This window comes from Staurois parvus, unplaced genomic scaffold (genome assembly GCF_062004578.1).
Source record: "Staurois parvus isolate SC_StPar_1 unplaced genomic scaffold, SC_StPar_1.0 ptg000031l, whole genome shotgun sequence".
Lineage (NCBI taxonomy): Eukaryota > Metazoa > Chordata > Amphibia > Anura > Ranidae > Staurois > Staurois parvus.
This window is the reverse complement of record NW_028317827.1, coordinates 13,428,075-13,438,075: the sequence shown is the minus strand read 5'-3', so window position 1 is coordinate 13,438,075 and position 10,001 is coordinate 13,428,075. Positions and strand designations below refer to the sequence as shown.

The window sequence follows — 10,001 nt, the reverse complement described above, 5'->3', positions numbered from 1 at the left end:
TTTCAATTCAACCAAATGTGAAATTGAAAGTTGGTCTGAACAAACATATTGCCCCAGGTGGTCAGCATTATGGGACAAAACAGGGTCTATTTATAAAAACATAGAATTGCTGTGCAAATGCTTCACCTACACAACCACCGCAAATAATCCACGTAATGGGTCTAATATTTTTATTTCCTATGATCACCAGCTCCATCTGGTGGTCATGGTGCAATATTTTCATGAATTTGCAGAAAAATACTGCATTACAGCCACTAGATGGAGCTAATGATCAAAGCAAATAAACAGATTATGGGGATTATTTAGGTGTGGGAGACATTTGCTCCAGGAATTGTTGATGACTAGATCTATAAGGGATTGATTTACTAAGACTGGAGAGTGAAAAATCAGGTGCAGCTATGCATGGTAGCCAATCAGCTTTTAACTTTGGCTTGTTCAGTTAAGCTTTGATAAAAAAAAAAACTGGAAGCTGATTGGTTTCTATGCAGAACTGCACCAGATTTTGCCCTCTCCAGTTTTAGTAAATCACCCCTAAGCGTTATTAATAGGTGATCTGTCACTTTCAGCTTTCAGACATGTAGATGCTATAAAGCACTGCAGTTATTCCTAGTTGATAATTATTTTTGGGATAACTTTCCATGGATCTCTAGGTGATGTGTCTCGAAGTAAAACATGATATTATCTCAGAGGATAATTCAGTATAAAAAAAATTATAAAATGTTCACAAATATTCAATATAGTTTAGTTTTTGCTATTCTATTGCTATTGACACAGCAAGCCACAATTTAGAGATACGTTTTCAAAGTGTAATGCCGGCCATAGACGATTCGAAAATCGGCCGATTTTTCGTCCAAGAAAAAAATTGCCCGATTATCGCACTGATAGTGGGTTAATTGGTCGGCCATTTTTTGGGTTTTTTGCACTTTCAGATTATCAGTCATGTTGGAAAATTGGCTGCCGATTTTTCCCGGCAATGATGGCCAAATAGACCGATCATTTTAATGATAAAAAATCGGCGCATGAGTAGTGACCTGCAAGGGACAGAAGTTATGGGGTGAACTTTATGATTTAGTCGGCCGATTTTTTAAACCGTTGTAACGCGGTGGTAACGTTAGCCGATATACTGCTACCAGGCGGTCCTCCTGTACAAAATCACATAAATAAATGTCAATCTTTACTTCCAGCAAGGAGGTGCGCATGTGTGCTGCCGGCGGGCCGCTTCAGCAAAGCAAATAAGATCTGTCACTTCCCTTAGTAAAAGCAGCACACAGTTTACACTAAAACACTAGCTGGGCACTCAGTTAACCCTTTGTTCGCCCTAGATGTTTAACCCCTTCCTAGCCAGTCTCATTAGTACAGTGTCAGTGCATATTTTTAGCACTGATCACTGTATTAGTGTCACTGTTTCCCATGTAATTTAGTGTTCGATTGTCCACCGCAATATTGCAGTCCCGCTATAACTTGCTGATTGCCGCCATTACTAGGTATAAAAAATAAAAATATTTATTTCAGGTACTTATATAGTGCTGTCAATTTATGCAGTGCTTTACATAAACATATTGTACATTCACATCAGTCCCTAACCCTCAGGGGTGTACAATCCCCACATTCATACATACACACACACCTAATACATACACATACTAGGGCCAATTTAGACAGGATCCAACTAACCTACCAGCATGTCTTTGGAGTGTGGGAGGAAACCAGAGTGCCTGGAGGAAGCCCACGTAGGCACAGGGAGAACATGCAAACTCTAGGCAGGTGGTGCTGTGGCTGGGAGTGAACCAACAACCCTAGTACTGCCAGGTGGAAGTGCTAACCACTTAGCCACTGTGCTGCTGCCTTGAAAATGAATAAATAAATAAATATTCCAGTATAGCAGAGCCATACAAAGCAGTGTGCTTACAGTGAAACACACACACAGCCCCCATCAGGGGTGGACTGACAACTTATGGGGCCCCCAGGCAATAGGGGATCATGGGGCCCCGTGTCCTTGCCCAAACTCAAAAAAGCCTATGAAAAATGTACCAGGGGCATCTCATGGGGCCCTTACTGACCCCAGGCCTTTGGGCAGTGTCCAAGTTTCCAAATGGTCAGTCCGCCCCTGGCCCCCATAGTATAACAGCACACAGTTAAGTACCTGTAATAAATAAAAAAATTAAGTGAATGCAGCCGCACATCTAATGATTGGTAAGCTGCAATGTGTTATTTATTACAGGTACTTATATAGCACCATCAATTTACACACCATATTACATATACTGTACATCAGTCCCTAACCCTCAAGGGGTGTACAATCTAAGGTCCCTAACTCACATTCATACATACACATACTAGGGCCAATTTAGACAGGAACCATTTAACCTACCAGCATGTCTTTGGAGTGTGGGAGGAAACCAGAGTACCTGGAGGAAACCCATGCAGGCACAGGGAGAACATGCAAACTCCAGGCAGGTGATGCCATGGTTGGGATTTGAACCAGTGACCCTAGTACTGCCAGGCGGAAGTGCTAACCATTTAGCCACTGTGCTGCCCATATTTGACATTTTTGGTTTTGAGTCTCATACCACTTTAAACGTTGCCAGATCCTGGGAACACAGGGATGGATGACTATGATGGATCCGTGCTGTTTGACGTCTTAGACCTATGCGAAGTGTCTCTACCTACTACCAGCCCTTTGTGACATCATTCATTCAGAAACCACGCCCACACCTGTCTGGGTGCCATCCCATTCCTGGCACTGGGATTTATTTATAAACAGTATAGCAGTGTGTCAGTTACTGATACTTTCACCGCCAAAAACTCGCTCCATGTAATGAATTATCGTCGCAAATCGAACTTAGTCCCATGCTTGAGTGCATCACAAAATGCATCCCTAGCAGAAATGGAAGCAGTCCCTTTAAATCAGTAGATAAGGCAGATCTTCACAGAGCACCCATCTGTTCTTGGTGTACCCCCCACCCCCCTCTCATTTCCCAACATGAAATGTTCTCTTACAAATGAATGCCTATACAGTCCTTTTCTTGAAGTATTCAACATCACGATCTTGTCAGTCATGCGGCAAAGCCTTTGCAGGGGAAAAAAAAAAGAAACATAGTAACTGTATTGTGATAACTGCATGCTGCACTTAGCCGTTTGTCCAGCAGATGGGGCTGGTGTCCACGTTTGCTTTGCAGCCCTGTGTCTGCCTCTGTAAGCCTTTTCCTGGTATATATTAGCCACTGTAGAGTGATGCTCAGAGCAGGAAGCAAGGGGAAGAAATGAAGAAGGGTTGTGATGGAGCTTCACGGTCTTTTTCAGGCATAATGGATTAAGGGCAAATGCTTTGTCAGCTTTTGTGGCTTAGGGAATCTCAGCATCTTGTACAAGAAGCTCCATTCCATTCTGATTATTCTTGGTGCAGGTTCCCTCTGCTGACATGGTTTGCAGACTTTCTCCTACATCAGGTAAGCCTGCAGCATTCTCTAGCCTCCCTGGTAAGCCTAGCTGATTTATTAATAACGATTGCACATTGCAGCATTCTCCGCATTGGGTGCAGCACATTGCACTTGCTGTAGATGTGACAAGGCACAATTTGCAATATTGCATGAATAGCTTTTTTTTTTTTTCCTCTGATCACTAGCTGACACAGTAGATTTTTTTTTTTTTTTGCCTGGCATTGCTGTATTTTCACTCTACCTTGACTTACTGGCCTAAGGTGGCACATTTAATTGGAGGGTTCTGTGAAGGCATCTGCATGAAGGATGAAAGGAAACTGGAGATTCTCTTTAATCTGGAGCCTCTTAGGAAGTTTTTGCATATGTGGAGGTCATATGTTTTTGCAATAGCAGGGCAGTGTTTGCTGGAGAAGCCCCAGGACAGGGCTGGAGACACATTGCAGAGATCAACACAGCTCAATCTGATATGGATGGTCAATGGAGCTCACCTTGTAGGATTTCAAGACTCCTAATAACTGATCCAGTATCAGCTGCTGGAATTTTAGCTGATTATATCCAGCACCTTGAAATATGACAAATGCCAAAGAAGGCAGGTAGACTTCAAAGAGTCATCTGCTCTGCCTAAATAGTTTATATTACAACAATCCTTTTTTTTTTTTGGGGGGGGGGGGCATTTAAATACTAAAAGCATTAAAAACTTGATGAAGTTGTTATCTGATTTAAATGTGTAATGATATTTGAAGCCAAATGGGTTAATAATAGGTCGGTAAGGCCTTTATTAAAGAAAATAGTACTCCTATACAGCTTAATATTGTTATTTTGTGGATTTGTCTTTTATCTTTGATCTGTTTTGTAAATACAATTTAAAATAATATATAAAAACATTGGGGGAAAGTTTACAAAATAAAAATTGTGCCATTGTTAAAAGAACTAAAGAAAAAAAAAAAAAAAAGGTTAATGTAGGTTGTATATTTTATTCAAAGCTTGAGATTTGGTGCTGATAGCTAAAATTCTTGTAGCTTGCAAAAAATGAAAAAAAAATATATATATATAATTATATAGAATGAAAAATGTTAAAAAAATATAGGAAAAAAATGATGGTGGGTATATCCAAGAAGTGTTTTTTGCTGATGTGCAGCAGATCTGCCGATGATATGTGTAGGTAATGCAGGTAAAATGATCAGCATCTGTGCCCAGCTGGAACACCTTAGCTCAGGAAAATTCAAAGGGCTCATCGGGATGCGGTCCATTAACATGTCTTGTTAATGCCTGGTGTGTCAACATGTTTTTAGACCATTAGATGGCACTGTGTCGTCTCACAAACTCACAGAATGCTGCATATTGCAACTAGCATGACACCATTGATCTCCTTTGCGCATTTTCCAAAATGTATGGGCTAGTGTACAATCTGAATACAGACATCAGATGCCACCAGATTTCCATTCCTGCCAGAAATGTGCAGCCTAGATCTGCCTCAGAGTGGGCCCGCAATGTAGTGAGCACAGAATCTGTCTACTGAAAAATATTCCTAATCAAAGACTTTTTCCTTTTGAAATGACAAAGCTTTATTTATAGCATTGAAATTTTATTTGGCTTTTGATTTTATTCCAACGCGCAGTATTATGTTTATTTTAAGATTAAGTGATCGCAGCGTTCCTCCCTCAAATCTCTGATGTGTTCCTCCGTATCTTGGGTTGTGCTGTAGACCAAGGGCCCTGCTGTTTTGTTTCGCAACATCAAAGGGCACATTAGTTTGTGTGTCTTTATATGGGATCTTTTCATTATCTCACAGAACAAAAGGAAGATTTGTGTTGGCTATAGTAAAGGATTTTTTTTTTTTGCTGCAGTTGTCTACATTATCCAATTCATCTGACTCATCATAACATGGTCACTTCCTTTGAAAAGGTCATTAATTATACAGTAGTTCCTGTCAGCATCCTTTAGCATGATATGAGGTCTCAACTAGGGCTGTGTTGTATGGCTTTTATGGAGCTGGCATATGGAAGACCATTTGTATAATGACCTTGTCGTATTGACGTTGTTTATAGACTGAAAGCCAAAGCTGCTGACTTTCACTAATATTTGGTGCAATTTGTCTAGAAATCCCGAAAAGGCTTGCAATAATTTTTTTTGAGGTTTGAACTGAATTGTTGCAGGCTTAATGGTGTTACGTGATCTGATCTACCTATGCCTGGTTGTGTCTGTGTTATTGTATATGGTTAGAGGAACCATCTTGAAAAAGAAGGAACATCCTTATTTTCAAACTCAAGCAAAGAGCCTCCTAAAAATAAAGTATGAAATATATCTAATCACGATAAAAGAAAAAAAACATGCAGTTATTTGTAGAAAAATGGGGTATATGTTATATTCCTTGGTAATCATGAGAATGGAGGGTTGTAGGCCTGATAAATTAATTCATGGTTACCAACATTTTAATTTCCAAACACAGTTTGCTGATGGGCTGATGATTTGAAGCCCATAGTGGTGCTTAGATTTTAACACAAAGAAAATGATTCCAACACCTATTGGCCCATTTCTCTTTTTTCTTAATGTCTCATTGGTGTCTATTACTTTTGACGTCATTGTCAATTGTCTGCAATTTTTTGGGTTTTTTTTTTTTTTTTAAATCTCAGACACTTTGGAAAAGAAAATAATTCCAACACCTTGTGTGACAATCTGACCATTTATTGTAGCACACAGGCGCCGACCATCAGGATCTTGACTGAACAGGTTAAGGCTGTAGCCGCCTTTAAGCAGGCATAAGGTGTTATACTCAGTGAGGTCATATAGAAAACAATAGATGTATTTGTTGGATGAAAACATGAATTATTTGAATGCTTGATGCGTCTTTGAATAATGGTCACAAGCCCTTTTGTATGGGTTTTATTGTGCATTGTACTATTTTCAATACCAACCCCCCACTCCACAATCAGCTTACTCTCTGTGCTCCCCCGCATGATCAATATAGTGAAATGACACACTTGATCCAATAAGATGTGTCCAGCTAAAATACTATCCGATTGGTGAGTGATGTATACCAGTGTGTTGAATCAGAAGAGGCCAAAGAACCTTTCAGAATTATAACCATTTCAATTGGATAGATAGATAAATACTTAAAAGTATACTATCATTTTATATATATATATATAATCATTTTACTTTTGATCATTACATTCAGTATATATATAATGATCAAAAGCATAACGTTAACACATAGTCTAGATTGGAATGGTAATACAGAGCCACCCTTCCATATACTTTTTTTTTGGTTTTTGTTTATTACATTTTTCTGGTACAAAGAAGAACATCTAATACATAAAAAATAGGACAGAAATCAAATCACGAGTACATCACCCATACATAAGTTCCCTTTGCAACACATTTTCCTCTTCCCCACCCTTCTTCCCACCCTCCTCATACCCCTGTCCACATCCTCTTACTTCCGTTTTATCCTCCCTTTTGATTCTCTATCCATATCTATACCCCTCCATCCTACATCCTTTCTTTCTCTCTGAATCTCTGTTAGACTTTCTCTAGTGTATTTCACCTAGACTACAACTAATTCCAGATATTTTTTGATGTTTTAAAATTTAACCAACTACTCCATGTTTTCCTAAATGTATTGAATTTATCCACCTCAATATGATATAACTCTTCCATCCTATAGATATTTTCCACTCTATTTATCCAGTCTTTTACTCTTGGTTGCTCTGGCACTTGCCAAAATTTGGGGATCAAACCCTTAGCCGCACTGACTAAATGATACAGAACTCTATTGCTAAATAACTTTATTGAAGGCTCGGGTTTATAAAACAAACACATCCATGGATCTCTCTGAACCGTAATCCCACATATTTCCTGAATGAGTTGTATTTTTCCCTTCCAATAGTCCTGTATATTTGGGCAGTCCCACCATAAGCGTCCCATTGTTCTATCTATATATATGTTCATATACTAAGCACATTAACAATGACAGCTAAGCCCAATGTAGGAATGATATTTGTGTATTTTCCATCATTCCCTTTGGGTGCTACTGTAATTTTTTCTGTTTTATTTAGACATAGCTGATCAAGCCCGAGCAGCGCCCCAAGAGTTGACTTTGGTCTATAGATACTCTCGGGTACAAATAACTTGGGATCTGTCAGTTCATTATTCTGGTGGTGATTGATGAGAGTCCTCTGTGTGCTTTGGAATATCGGATTACTGTCAGGAGTTGCTGAGATGCACATTTTACTTCCAGTACCTATTCAGTACCATAGAGGTGGACAGCTGCTGTAATATAAAAAGCCCATAATGTGTTATGAGTTTTACAGCCAAATGTCCATTTACTTAATTTCTGGCCTTCCATGATTGATTGAGATAATATTACATTGAATGTGAGGATAATTTAAAGGACAGTTCCACCTGTATCTTAACTTTACCTAAATCTACTCTACCACTTCCTTTTAAGTACACTGCATTAATTACCCCTCCGCAGCTGCTGATCTACCACTGTACTGTGCTGTGGCCTTCTCCAGTGTTTACATCCCTTCAGACAAAATCTGTTTAGGGACAACCACACCTGTGACCTGTGTCCCCATAGGCTTCAATGGACCAGATACCGAGACTCTCCAGTCTGGAAGTAGGACTAGCAGAGGAACCTTTACTGGGCTTATGATCTTGAGAGTCTGTGGCTCAAAGCTTGACACAAGACTAGATGTTCTCATGAGTTCTTTATATTCCATAAAATATTTCTGTGCATAGTATGTATTATATATAATAAGCAGATGTCATGGAACCCTAGTTCACATTTTACTTTAGTGCTCAGTGGAGAAATCTGTTCCACCAATGAATGTAGCATGCATTTAATCTTCAAGGACATTTGTAATTTTTTTCAGACTAAGCCAAGTAATGCAGCTTCTCTACAGAAGACACCAATCCTTCTTTTCTCTCCAATATGCCATTGGACTTCCCTGCAAAATCTATACTTTTGAGTATAGCCATGCATACAGAATCACCCATTCCCCTGCCTCTCATTGTGCAGTCGGTAGTGCATGAGCAACCTATAATCAGGCCTGAACACTGTCAGATAAGGAACAAGGGACTTGTCTAGTCCTATATAAATTCTCACATTCAGAAAGCAATGAGAAAATCTTGAGGAGTATATTGGGAATGTGGGGGGCATGGATGACAGGAGCAAACTGTAGATGTTTTATTTGGATTTGTCTGAGCAAAGACTTAGGTTAGGTATATTTATAAGTCATTACTTAAGTAAGAAAAAAAATATATCCTGTCAGGTTTGTATTTCTGTTATTGTCATTAACCTGGTGAGGTGAGCACACATGGCCCAATAATAGGAAGGTATGTTTGCCCTTCTACAGAGAATAGTGGGGTGGAAAATGTCACCTGTACAATGCTGTCACCTAAAGCTGGGAAAGCCTGTGCATTCCGGCATTTGGATGACTAATCCGAGGTGTGGAAGAATCCTCCCACCATTACCAGCTACCTAAAATAAAACAAAAAAAAAAGAACATTTAACTTACGGGAACATGGACATGAGAACAAGGATCAAACTACACCATATTGTCATAAGTACAGTATTTGTACACCCTTCCAAATGATTGAATTCAGGTTCACAAAGCAAGTTCAATTAGGACATGGTTGTGGATAAACGTGACTGGTTCTGATATGAACCATAATGAATGCCTTTGAGATGAATACTGGAACCCTTTACAAGCCCGGTCTTTTTTGCCAACATTAATATCTGACCTTAAAAATATACTTTTTTGGCTGAGTAGGTATAAACTTATTCTCTTGTGGAAAGCTTTGCCAGAAAAAGTGGAGGCTGTTCTACCTGGAAAATAGTCAACTCCTTAATGCCCATGATTTTGGAATGGGATGTCAGAATCACATATAAGTGTGATGAGTAGGTGTTGAAAAACGTTTGGCCATGCAGTGTAGTTCACATAGATGGAAGATGTTTGTAGAAGGTCTGTAAAGCAAGTTAACTTTCTACCCATTTCACCAACAGCATTTGCCGCCCCTAAAGACTGTTGTCTGTTCTTTTGACAGCTTTCAAATGGGGTAGTTCCCTTTGTTTTATAGAGATTTCCTGTTATGTCTCTAGAACAGAAAGTGAAGGGAAATATGAACATGATAAAAACAGCAAAAAATAACCTTTCAGGGATTTTACACCTTCTCTATGCTGTCCAAAGTTGGTGCACTTAGTTTTAGGGAAGCCTTAAACAATGGAGTTATAGGTCAGGATAAGTATTACGGGTTCCTTTTAGAGGTTAGAGGGGTTGTGTATCTCTGCCAAATGATCTAAATCCTTGACATAGCCTCAAACCTTAACCTTAATCCTAACCTGTTCCATAACAATTTGCACGAAACCTGCACTTACGTAACGTTATTAGCACTGATGATTCCCTCTCCTATATGGAGAACTCTATGCCAAAAAATAACTGCTTCTAATTGGAATGGCCACCAGGTCAAGTTACAACAGTCCAGATCTGGGCCACAATATAATCTGGACTATACCAACAATGGAGTATGGTCATTAGTGCAAATGAGCATTTATCA

The 10,001-nt window shown here is 39.2% G+C and overlaps 1 protein-coding gene across 4 annotated transcripts in view; it reads left to right on the top strand.

Moving 5' to 3' along the window:
* Window positions 1-3,214: 3,214 nt before the first annotated feature.
* The window catches only part of LOC149470815 (sodium channel protein type 2 subunit alpha-like), a 214,232-nt gene continuing 207,445 nt past the window's right edge, over window positions 3,215-10,001 (top strand). For all 4 annotated transcript variants that reach the window (XM_089660166.1, XM_089660153.1, XM_089660173.1 and 1 more), the window contains exon 1: window positions 3,215-3,449. The gene's annotated coding sequence lies outside the window, so the exon portion shown is untranslated. The remainder of the gene's footprint in view (window positions 3,450-10,001) is intronic.